The following is a 13,038-nucleotide window of genomic DNA, read 5'->3' on the forward strand; positions in this document are numbered from 1 at the left end:
TTGCCTAATTCCTGATTTTCAATAATGCACAAAGAGGGGTAGCTGTAGATACCAAATTTATCCAAGTTTTTAAATTAAGCCTTAATTCTAAAATCAGACTCGAGTTTACTATTTTTGTTTCATTTTTTATTTTATTTTTGCTTTTTATTTTGATTTTATAATTTAGTATCAAAATAAGTGTTAATTAGATTATAATAATTAATTAAACAAAAAAATAGAAAATAGAAAAAAATAGTAAAGGGCTGGTGCCTGGTGCTATGCATAGCACCCATGGCACCACCCACCCCTGTCATTCCCTGTACACTCATTTCCATACCTTGCCAACACCCCAAACTACCCAAAGCCACTAACTTTATCCTGCTATAGCACCCATACCTTGCCAGGCACTTACTCCACCCACCATCCTAGGTGTCCAGGCCTATAAAGCACCCAGCTTCTTCCTCTTCCAAAGCTCTTGGATGCCCAGAAACCCCAAGTCTCGGACGCCTAGAAACCCAAAGTCTCTCATGCCCAAAAACCCCAAGTCTCTCATGCTCAAATGACCTAGCTCTTTACATGCCCTAATCCCTCAACACCTTCCTCCGCCTTGATCAGCACTTGGAAACCATACTCATAGTCCCACAAACACCCATCAAACACCAAAAAAAAAAATTAAAATAAAAAAAAAACCTGCTATAAACAAAAACAAAAAAAAAACAAAACATCATAGTCCTCTTCATAAGGAAGAACCATCAGCACCAAGCTACCTGTAAAAATAAAAATAAAAAAAAACATCAATTTTGGTTTATAAAAAAAAAAAGAGAACATTAAAACTTCAAACCTCGATTTACTTTGATCGAGGTTATTTCTTGCAAAAGGAAGGGCGGATTTGAGCTCAAAAGATTGAAGGGATTTTTTTGGAGCATTTTGGGATTTTTTGGCAATCGATGACTAGCAACTGACAACCAACAACCAGTAATGATGGTCGATGTGACAAATGGCCACCAAGCAATCGGCCTATAGAGAGAAGCTTTAAGAGAGGGATAAAGGTAGAAAGAAAAAAAGAAAAAAAAATAAAAATGAGGTAATTTTTGTGAGTGCTTAATTCGCTTTAATAATGTGATTAAAATAAAAAATATGTATAATGGGATCTTAAATATAAATAGTCACCCTAAACTCTGTCAAGATATTAAAGAGTCAGGGTGGTCTCATTATATTTAAGAACCTAATTTTAAATTACATTTTATCACCTTGTATAACATCTATCGGCATATATATGTCATTATATTATTGTTAGCACTCATTTTGCATTCCTCTATCTTTAATTTTCATTTGCTACCTGATAATACCATTATTTACTTTCTCATGTAAAATGTTTTACAAAACAAAAAAAAATACGTATTTTAAAATTGTGATATTATGAAATAAAACAAAAATAACATTTAAAAGGAAATCATTCTTAGTACTCTGTCTAAATGTTAGAGAGTCACCAATAATCATTTCTTACAAAAAGCGTTATTTTTATTTTAAGAAATATTGTATTAAATCTTAAGCAAAAAGAATTATTTTAAATTCTGCCTAGATGTTGGAGAATTTTAAGATAATTCTTTAACTTAAAGATTTTCTCAATAATTCTAAATAAAGAATTTTAGCAAAAATATATTTTTTAAATAAAGAAAATTAGTATTAAATATCAAATCAAAACCATTTCATCCAACATCGAAAATAACGCATGATTAATTTGTATCAATTTATGGGCATTATGGGGGTGCTAATCCTTCCCCACACATAACTGACTCCCAAACTCAATCTAGTTTTCATAGATCAAAATTTATATATTTTGATAAACTTTAAATCTATTTTTATAGTTTTATTAAAAAGATAAACTTTTAGGTGGCCAATTACGCACTAGTGGTTTCTTATTTTTCTCAGTTTTAAAATACTTTACATCTAGCGATCCCAAGACCATTACAACAAGGTATTTGTTTACTTTTGCAGGAGAAGCTATGTCTTGACAGTCTAAGTTGTAAAAGTGTATTACCTTGTCAACTATAGAAGCTGAATATATTGCCGCAATAGAAGCAGGTAAAGCAATGCTTTGTATGAAATATTTTTTTCTTGAATTGAGGTTGAATAAGAAAGAGTATGTAGTGTTTTGTGATAGCCAAAGTACTTTAGATTTGAGTAAAAATGCTATGTACCATGTTAAAACAAAGCACATTGATGTTAGATATCACTGGTTATGTTCGATGATTGAAGATCAGTAGATGCAATTGAAAAAATTCATACTGATAAAAATGTAGTAGATATATTGACTAAGACACTTGCTAGAGAAAACTTGAGCTTTGCAGTAACTTGGCCGAAATGGATTCATTGGCCAAAGTAAGCTCTAAATGAAATTACTATGGTGATAAATCTCCTCTTAATGGGACTGGAGGGAGAGATTATTAGGAATATGGAGTCTAGCCATATTGGTTTTGGCCAATTAAAAGGCCTAAAGCCTTGTTGCCTTTGACCATGAAATAAGCTTTACATATAAAATGAAGTAATTTTTTGCATGAAAAGAAACGAAGATAAGGCTAAAAATAAAAAGAAAAGAAGTCAAAGAAAAATATAGAGAAAGGGATTAGAGAGAGTTAGTTAAATGAAAATCGATCCGTGGTTTGATTAAGATAAAATTTTGTTAGCAAGTTTATAATTCAAATTTTATATTCTAAACGGTGAATATTGGATTTGAAGTTCTCTAAGAATAAATTCATGGTGTATTTGTTGAGTCACTTATTTATTAAGATTTCTTTAATTCTCTCTAGTTATTTATTAGCTCTAGTTTTAGCTAAATGAGAACTTTGTATATCAATTATTTAATAGTGAAGATTTTTTTATTGGTTTATAATTTTTTTCCTCTAAATTAAAAGGTTTGTCACATAAATCTTGGTGTACTTTTTTTCTAGCATGGTTAATTATTGATTGTTGTCATTACTGTGAGTTTATTAAGATATATTATTTCTACGTTATTGTGTTTGTTGCTTTGACCCAATAAAACCTTTATGATTGATGATCTCATGTTCCTGGCGAATTTGAAGACATTACACCAGATAAAGGTCACTAAAGAGAATACGTCGATACAAGAATTAAAGTGGTGGGATTGTCCTCAGAATTGTGTCTCAAAGTTACAAAACATTAATAGAAAAGGTGGTATACAGCGGATCCCCCCTCCAAAAGGTTTCTTAAAGTTTAACATGGATGGCCTAGCAAAGGGAAACCGAGGACATGCTGGATGTAGAGGTGTCCTACAAAACAAAAATGGAGTGGTTCTTGCGATGTTTTCAGGGCTAATAGGGAATCAAGAATCCCATGTCACAGAATTACCAGCCATCAAGACAGCTTGAGAGGTGTTCACAAAGAAGAGAGGGAAGGACAAAGAAGGTTTGATAATAAAATCTGATTTTATAGTGGTGGTAGGATGGTGTGTAAAGGAATAAACAAGACCATGGTGTAGACACCCCAATCTATCCGAGGTTCTACTTAATTTGGTCTATTGATTAAATAAATGATAAATGGAAACAAATGGAAAAAAAAAAACTCTGGCAAGTTGAGTTTGTGCAGGACTATGTGTGAGGTGTTTAGATTAGATTTAAAGACTAAAATTAAAATTAAAACAAAGTGAAATTCTGTTCGAGTATAGGATTCTTTAAATCAAAACCCTATAAATAGATACTCTCACAAAGATAAAAAAGACACAGAAAAAAAAACAAAAACGTAGAAACACAAAACACAGCAAGCAAAAAGTAGTAAAAAAGTTTTGAAGATTTTTGGGTTTTAAAAAAAAAAGGTGATTTTTTTAAGAAAAATCTAGAAAATTTCCAAATTTTGACTAAATTTTTTTACACCGGTTGAATTTTTCGATGACTTTGTCAGCTCCAGTTGAATGTTTTGATAAGGTTTTCCAAAATCTGATGGTGATTCTGGTGAAGGTTAAATTTTTTAGCGACCATCTGATGAACCAACCCAGATTCCGGTGGCATTCCCCAAAATTCGATTGATATTCAATCAGAGTTCATCTAGTTTCTAGAGAGATGAGAGAAAATAAAAAGAATCTGAGGAAAGAGAAGGAATTTAGTTTTTTATAGCATCACCAAAATGAGTTACGTTTAAGAAGACCCAAGATCCGCACATTTTTCATTCGGACAACCTGACCCGAAACGTTGACCCGTTTTTGATATATCTCCAACTTTTGTCTCCAGTTGAGCCGAGTTGCAAGCCGTATCCCAAGCCGCATCGTTCCAGCCTTTTCTTGTGTTTGCAGCCAAGCCGTTCTAAGTCGCTCCAACCAAGCCATTTTGGTTTTTAGTATTTTATTTATTTATTATTTTTTTTAGTATTTTTGCATGATTAAATTTAATAAAAAAATAAAAAAATAAAATATTTTTTTTAGAATAAGTATTAATTATCCAATGATGGAATTTATAAAAATTTCAAATGGTAAATTTTTATAAAATTCCTAGGTGAGGCATTTTGTCTAAATTTGTCCCAAATTGTGGAATAATTTAGATAAAATTTTAATAACAATAATTAATATTCATTTTTAAACAAAAAAATAATAAAATACTAAATAATAAAAATTTGGTTGAAAATATTTGATAATTATCCAATGATGAGATTCTTAAAATTTTTAAATGGTAAATTTTTGAAAAATCTCTAGGTGAGAAATTTTCGTTAAATTTTCCCAAATTGTGGAATAATTTAAATGAAATTTCAATAAAAATAATTATCATATTATTTTCTTTCCAAAAAAATAAATAAAAAGAATTTCTAAATAATTTCAAATGGTGGAAAATTTAAAAATTTTTAAAATATATATTTTTAAATTGACCCAAATTGTGGAGAATTTAAAAATAAAAAAATAATAAAAAAAATTTTTAAATAGGCCCATATGGTGAAAATTTTAGAAATTCATAGTAAAAAATATTTCTAATTTGGCTCAAATAGAAAAATAATTAGATATATTTTCAGTAAAAAAATAATAATAAATAAATATTTTTTCAATAACGGAGCCTCTTTAAGGAAACAAATGGGATCCTTGAATACTCTTAAAGTGAGAAAATATTTTTAAGAATTCTACTAGATTGATGGAAGAATCTTAAAAATTATTTTCAATATTTGAACATAAAAATTTAAAACTATTAGACTTAAGATTTTAGGATAAATTTAAAATAAAATGGTACCATCATTTGGATGGGCATGTGAGAGTGCTATAACCTTCCCCACATGTAACTAAACTCTCAAACTCTGTTCTAATTAGTAGACCGAAATCTATTATTTTAGAGACCCTTAGTCAAGCTTAAGAGCTCTTTAAGAGGATAGATTCATTAGATGACCAACCATACCTAGATAAAAAAAAATTGGTGGCGACTCTATTTTTTTGTTAAGTCCTACTATAGATTTTTGGATCTATATGTTATAATAGTTTGGCAACTCCAGTGGGAATGCTATAGAGAGTCAAGCCATAACATTTTAAATTTATCATATTCTTTGGTTTAATGGTTTTAAATTGTAATGATTTGTGTTATCTATTTACTAATTTTTTTTTTTTGTATTTTATTTTTGGGGCATAAAACTTATATGTTCCTTCGCACACACTATCACATGCATTTACATTACATGAGCTCTATACTTGGGCTCCGTCCCTCTTAAGAAAGAGTAAAGTGTCTATGCTCTCGTGAGATGATAATTTTCGTAATGGCTAGCAAAGTACTCCCACTTAAATTGAATTATTTCCATTGGTAGCCTGTGATGGGTGAGAATTGGATTGGCTTACTAGTCCGTGATGGATAATGATGTAAGGAATAATTTGAGAACCTTTAACGGTCAAAGTCACCTAACCTTGCATATAATTAACACCTAAGAGGACTAGCTTTAGGATAGAGCCTTTCCTCCCTAATGATAGATGTAACCCGAAGTTAGGACACAAAAAGGAACAGTTTGTGATCTAATTATTTTGTTTGTTTGCATTATCATATCATGCATCATTTTCATTGTCAAATGTAACATTGTGCAACTCCATCATTTTCATATTAGATTTCATCCATGAAAATGTACATTTTATTCATACATCAACATATCATGTATAAAGCTTAACATTTCTGATCATAATTGTGGTATTCAAGGTTCAAGGATAGCTCCACCCACCAAGAATCCCACATACTTAACTCACCAATACAATACAAGGGCTTGAGTCAGATAGATGGAACAAAAAATTCTAACCACCTCAAAAGGATAAAAAAAAGCAGAAGAAAAGCTAGAAAGGGAGTTGAATAAGATTTTGAGGCTTTGAACAAGTTAAACAAGGGAAAATGTATAGAAAAAAGTACTAGCCAACAAAACCATCCATCACAATAGGTGGATGACCTACTGTACTCTCCTAGTTGTGGGTCACATCAAGCCCAAAAGTATGCCCAAAAGTGACTAAATCATTTTAAGAGTATGCCCAAAAGTGGAAGGATATTGCTTCTCAAGTGTAGCTCTCTCTGACTAAGAAAGATATCACGATATTATTTGTCAGCACTTTAAAGTCTCTCTATTATGAAAATATGATAGAAAATACAACAAAAAATTTCATCGACATGGTGATCTCAGGTAAAATCATTGAGAATGCCATTAAAAATGGTAAGTTGAAAAGAGGAGAAACTAAGAAGACGTCAAAAAAGAAAGTGACTAAAGCTCAATTCATGAGTTTTAATAGATAGTTTAGGGGATATCAACCCTATCTATCACAAGGTTATTTCTCGTACTATCCTGCTACAAATAATACCTCATCCTACCCATACCAACCAGCCCCATTGCCATCTTATTCATACTAGCCCATTTTTAACCCTCAAGCTCCCATCTACAGCCTTAACATTCAACCTCTTACAAGATCCTAGATTCAGTTTACTAACCTAATAAGTGGTTCACGAAAGCAACGGACTACTCAAAATAAGCTCATATTTGATCTAATTTTCATGACTTATATGGAATTATACCGAGAGCTCTACAATAACCATTTAATTACCCTCAGTCATCTAGAGCCACTCAAACTACTCTATCTCAAATAGTATGATCTTACAACCTATTGTGACTACCACTATAGAATTATCGATCATTTCACAGAGAATTATACTATCTTAAAGCATAAGATGCAATAATTGATTAATGATGGAATGATAAGTTTTGATCAATGAGGAGTAACAATACCTAATGTTAGCGAAATCTATTACCTAATCACAATGTCAATACTCTAAGTGAGAATCAAGAACATGTTGATCTGAAAAAGCCTGGAGAGCTACAATGATTCAAGGAGTTAGATGATAAGAAAAATCATTCACTTGATCGCATAGGGGCATAATTTTGGAAATAAGAAGGATGTTAAGGCTGGATGAATGTTGCTTGTCATTTTAGGATTTCTTTCAAAGTAATGTTAGGATTTTTTTTGGGCAATAGGATTTCATTTGTTATCATTTTAATAAAAGGCAAGTTAATGCATTTCATTACATTTTCCCTTTCATTCAACCACTGTTCCATTCTTTATCACCTTTCATAACTTTTCATTCCCATTTTTTAACTCTAAATGATGAATGTTTAGATAAGGATAAGAATAATTCTATGATTTAATTTTGAGAACTCATTCACATTGATCCATAAAGACTATTTGAAAAAAAAAAGTAAGCTGATGTGAGATTAGTATGTCTTGAAGATGTGCAGAGATCCATGAGCTTGTTTTTATTGAATAGATGATGTTCAAGGAAAGCATTCACATTTGAGATGAAAATTGATCATTTTTTTTTTATCATTTGAAAAATCATTCATTGCTATCCCTTTGAGCCTATTATGATTTTTTTATAAAAAAAAATCCTAACCAAGGATCACCTTTCGCACTGAAAAGTAAATTCTAAAAAAAAAAAGAGGTAAAAATTCACAAATTGTCTCGAACATAGAGAGCAGAGAAAAAAAAAACAAAGAAAAAAAAATGCCACACATGATTTGAGGCAAAGTAATGAGAGTTATTTTGTGAGAAATGAGATGGATGAAAAGAAAAAAGTAGTGAAATGAAGTGGAAAGGGGCAAAATGTCAAGTTGTTAAATGATGAGAAATGATCATTTGGTTTTAAACCCTTTAGATACATATTTTGAGCCTATTTTATCAATTTTTTTTCATGACCCCTCACTATGGCCTACATTACAACCTTTAAAAATCCATTTAAATCAAATGTCAATGCTCAAATTGAATGATCATATGTTAGGCTAAGGCATTCTTGTGATAGAATAACGAAATCCTGCTAGATTGCTCTAGAGATTGATAGGTGAGATATATCACTAATGGATGAAAAGAAAAGGAAAAAATGAGAAAAAATGAAAAAACGACAAAAAAATGAAAATGAAAAAAAGAAAAAAAGAAAAAAATGAAATAATGGAAAAGAAAAGATAAATAAGAGATAAACGAAAGACTCAAATTGAAAACCCAAAATGGTGATTTGGGTAGATAAATCTCTGAGCTAAAAGTTGGATGAACAGTTCAAATATATGAAAGATCAAAGATATCTGAAGATCTTCCAAAGCTAGAGCCAAGTTTGATGAGCTCAAAATGATTTCGACAGTCAATTGAATGAGTTTTTAAAAAAAAATCATGGATTAATGTTTATAATTATTTGAATATTCATTGTTTGGATATACCATTCATCCTAATGACATGAATCCAACTTGTTTCTTTCCCTATTTGTTTTTATACCAAACTCGTTCCTCATTTATTATCTTTATTGTAATTCACCTTATGCTCCTTACTGTTGCATCCCCAAAACAAATTAAAAAAATGTATGATTGCATTGTATTTGTCATAATTTGAAATGATAATGAATGAATGGCAATGTGCATAAAAGAATCTTACATTCATTTGAAAAAAAATCCAAGATGATAAAGGAAAAAATGAAGAGATGGTAGAAACCTAAAAAAAGATTATTTGAAACAACACATGGTGTGATCAAATGATGAATAAAATTTGATTCTATAGTGATGGTAGGATGGTGTGTAAAGGAAAAAATAAGACCATAGTGTAGACACCCCAATCTGTCAGAGATTATACTCAATTTGGTCTGTTGATTAAATAAATGATAAAAAGAAACTTTGGCAGGTTGAGTTTGTGTAGGACTATGTGTGAGGTATTTAGATTGGATTTAAAGATTGAAATTGAAATTAAAAAAGAGTGAAATTTTGTTTAGGTATAAGGTTCTTTGAAACAAAACCCTATAAATAGATACTCCCATAAAGATCAAAAGGACACAAAAAAGAAAAATAGAAACACAAAAACATGAAACACAGCAAGCAGAAAGTAGTAAAAAAATTTTGAAGATTTTTGGGTTTTAAAAAAAAAATTTTTTTAGAAAAATATGGAAATTTTCCAAATTTTGGCGAAATTTTCCAGTGCCAGTTGAATTTTCAGGCAAGGTTTTCCAGAATCCGATGGTGATTTTGGTGAAGGTTGAATTTTTCGATTACCGTCCGGTGAACCAACTTAAATTTTGGTGGTATTCCTCAGAATTTAGTTGATATTCAATCGAAGTTCATCTGATTTTTAGAGAGAGATGAGAGAAAAGAAGAAGGAATCTGAAGAAAGAAAAAGAATTTGACCTTTTTTAGCATCACCAAAACAACGTTGTTCTGATATTTAAAAAAACCTAAGATCCACATGTTTTCCATTCGGGGGACTTGACCCGAAGCGCTGACCCACTTTTGACCCATCTCTAACTTTTGTCTCCAAGTGAGCCGAGCCAAGTCGCGAGCCATGTCCCGAGCCACATTGTTCCAACCTCTTCTTGTGTATGCAGTCGAGCCATTCCGAGCCGCTCAAGCCAAGCCATTTTATTTTTTGGTATTTTTTAGTTTTTTTTAGTATTTTTGAATGATTAAATTTAGTAAAAAAATATAAATATATATATATTTTTTAGAATAAGTATTCATTATCCAATGATAGAATTTATAATAATTTCATACGGTAAATTTCTATAAAATTCCTAGGTGAGGAATTGTCTAAATTTGTCCTAAATGGTGAAATAATTTAGATAAAATTTTAATAACAATAATTAATATTTATTTTCAAACAAAAAAATAAAAAATAAAATTTGGTTGAAAATATTTGATAATTATCCAATGATGAGATTCTTAGAAATTTCAAATGGTAAATTCTAAGAAATCTCTAGGCAAGAAATTTTATTTAAATTTGTCCCAAATGGTAGAATAATTTAAATGAAATTTCAATAAAAATAATTGTCATATTATTTTCTTTCCAAAAAAATAAATAAAAAGAATTTCTAAATAGGCCCAAATGGTGAAAATTTAGAAATAAAAAAAATAAAAAAATTTTAAATAGGCTCACATGGTGAAAAATTTAGAAATTCAGAATAAAAAATATTTTTAATTTGGCTTAAATTGTAGAATAATTAAATATATTTTCAATAAAAAAAGAATAATAAATAAACATTTTTCGACGATAGAGCCTTTTCAAATAAACAAATGAGATCCTTGAATACTCTTGAAGTAAGAAATATTTTTAAGAATTTTACCAGATTGATGGAAGAATCTTAAGAATTATTTTTAATATTTGAACATAAAAATTTAAAACCATTAGATTCAAGACTTTATGATAAATTTAAAATAAAATGGTACCATCTTTTGAATGGGCATGTGGGGGTGCTATAACCTTCTCTACATGTAACCAAATTCTTGAACCTTATTCTGGTTAGTAGACTTAAACATATTCTTTTAGGAACTCTTAGTCAAACTTAAGAGTTTCTTAAGAAGATAGATTCATTAAGTGATCAATCAGACCTAGATAAAAAAAAAAAATTGGTGACAACTCTATTCTTTTATTAAGTCTAACTATAAATTTTTAGATCTATATATTATGACACATGGAAGTCGTGGGAGATCTTTTTAGCAATTGATAGTTTGATTGGGGAATTAGGTGAGGTGAAGATTATTAATGTATTATGTGAAGCCAATGGCATGGTTGATGCATTGGCAAAGCAAGGGTTACATTGTTTTTGGCCAGGCTGTAAAAGGCCCTGAGTTGACTTGTGTCTTGCTAATTGCATCTTGGACATCATTAATATAATAATATATCTTGACTTAAAAAAAAAAAGCACATTTCGGCCAAATGAGAAAGAAACATGCAGAAACTTAAAGTTTTTGGTTTGAAATGAGCTGAAAAATGCGAAAAATATATTGAATGATGAGTAGCTAACGTTTATGAGGGGAATTTGGAGCCTATAAATAAGCCTGAGTTATGAAGGTGAAGGCAAGCCAAAAATTCAAGAGTTTTGTTCTTGATCTTGATAAAGGAGTTGCGAGATATTATTTCTATTTCTTTAAGAGAGAGTATATTTGTTCTCTCTTAGAATAGAGAATAATTGTTTTTCTTATATTATTTCTCCGTGAAATTCTTTTTATAATTGTCTTTAGACGTAGTCAAATTGATGAATTACCTAAATTCTTGTGTATTTTATTTTTACTATTATTCTCTAATTTTTAATTTAACAGTTTGTTGTCGCTTCTAAAAAAAATACAATTATGAAAGCCTTTTTTATTTTTATTTTTTCTTCTTTTTCGGGCTAACTGGGCCTACAGTGATCATTATCGCCCGACCAATGAGAATTTCACGGAACTACGCGTTTTCTTGGAGGGACATCATGTCGACTTGACAAATGTTAAGGTAAAACTATTGGTAGCACTTCAGCTTCTTTCATTGAACTGAGCTACCATTATTTCAAGACATTTTTGTTGATTGAGCTAGATTGCTCTCACATTAAGATTATCTTTTTCCTCTTCAGAAATATCCAACAGATGGTGATATCCCAGTGAGTGAAGTTAAAATTCACAAGGAACTAAAACTTAAAGAAACGACTGGAAATGTTTCATCTACTAATACAGACCCATGCCGAAGAGAAACCCATAGGACAAGATCATGACAATGAAGAAAATGGTTACGGAAACAGGTTAGTTGACAAAGCTGCGGCGTACGATTTGGGGAAAGTTGTGAAATACAAATGGAGTACAGCGGTGGGTGCTCGCATTGTTTTGTGTCAGAGACTGCCAAGCACAGCTATAATTCAAGGCACTCGAACAGGCTAATTTATCATCCAGGGTCAAGCCAGGCCTTCCTTCGCTGACTTGTGGCTCAATTCCTTCTCCGAGACCAAGTCCCATTGTTCACTTATCTCCTAGGCTTGCCTATCTTGGATTCGCTAGCCCAAGAGTCCGGGTTTCGGCTAGTAATTAGTCGTAATTAACCGAAAAAAAAATCACCAAATGATACCTTGTTTTATGTCAACAATAGGCCTTTGTGTTTAACAGGAAGAACTCAAAACTCAATGTTCTTTCATATACTTAGAGTTCGTTTGTAAGCCGGATTAGGGGGTTCCCACTGCATCGACGCATGTGTTTTATCACTAGATTCTTAGTTTTTCTTTTTCTGACCTTTGACTTTGTAGGTCATTTTTGTGTTTTACTTGAAGTTTTCTTGTAGAATTCGTTACTTTTAGTCAAGGCTTTCTTGAGAAATTGTTTTGGATTAGAGTTGGTTATACGAAGCTTTCCTGTACCACTATTTTCAAATGATAAAAAGTCCTCATATCAAGGTAGACGACGAGGGAAATTCATTTATGTAACTTTGACAAGTAGTATATGTATCCTTCAATGAAATCCTACAAAAGACCTTTTTGCAGTATTTATTATGTAACTGAAACAAGTTTAAGAAAAGTTTGATTTTGCCCCCACTTAAGTTCAATTAGCATCTCATTTTAAAGTTTATGTTTGGCTTTGGCCAAAAGCCTTCAATGCCGGGTTTCTCTCAGTGCATGAAGAAACGAACACTTTTGTTAGGCTCCAAAATCCAGTAACTCTAGGAAATGTAGGAAGTTCAGACAACTTCAAAAGATACAAATTGATTCGAAAGAAACAAAGAAGGGTCAATGAAACAAATTGATTCTATTTGTAAAAAGAAAGAGATGGTGTAAGCAATGAGCAAAAACT

The 13,038-nt window shown here is 30.9% G+C and overlaps 1 pseudogene; it reads left to right on the forward strand.

Moving 5' to 3' along the window:
• The window catches only part of LOC111280574 (IQ domain-containing protein IQM1-like), an 81,456-nt pseudogene extending 69,318 nt beyond the window's left edge, over nt 1-12,138 (forward strand).
• The last annotated feature ends 900 nt before the right edge of the window (nt 12,139-13,038 follow it).

The sequence above is a fragment of the Durio zibethinus genome, chromosome 28 (assembly GCF_047325235.1).
Source record: "Durio zibethinus cultivar Kanyao isolate XHJ-2024 chromosome 28, ASM4732523v1, whole genome shotgun sequence".
Classification (NCBI taxonomy): domain Eukaryota; kingdom Viridiplantae; phylum Streptophyta; class Magnoliopsida; order Malvales; family Malvaceae; genus Durio; species Durio zibethinus.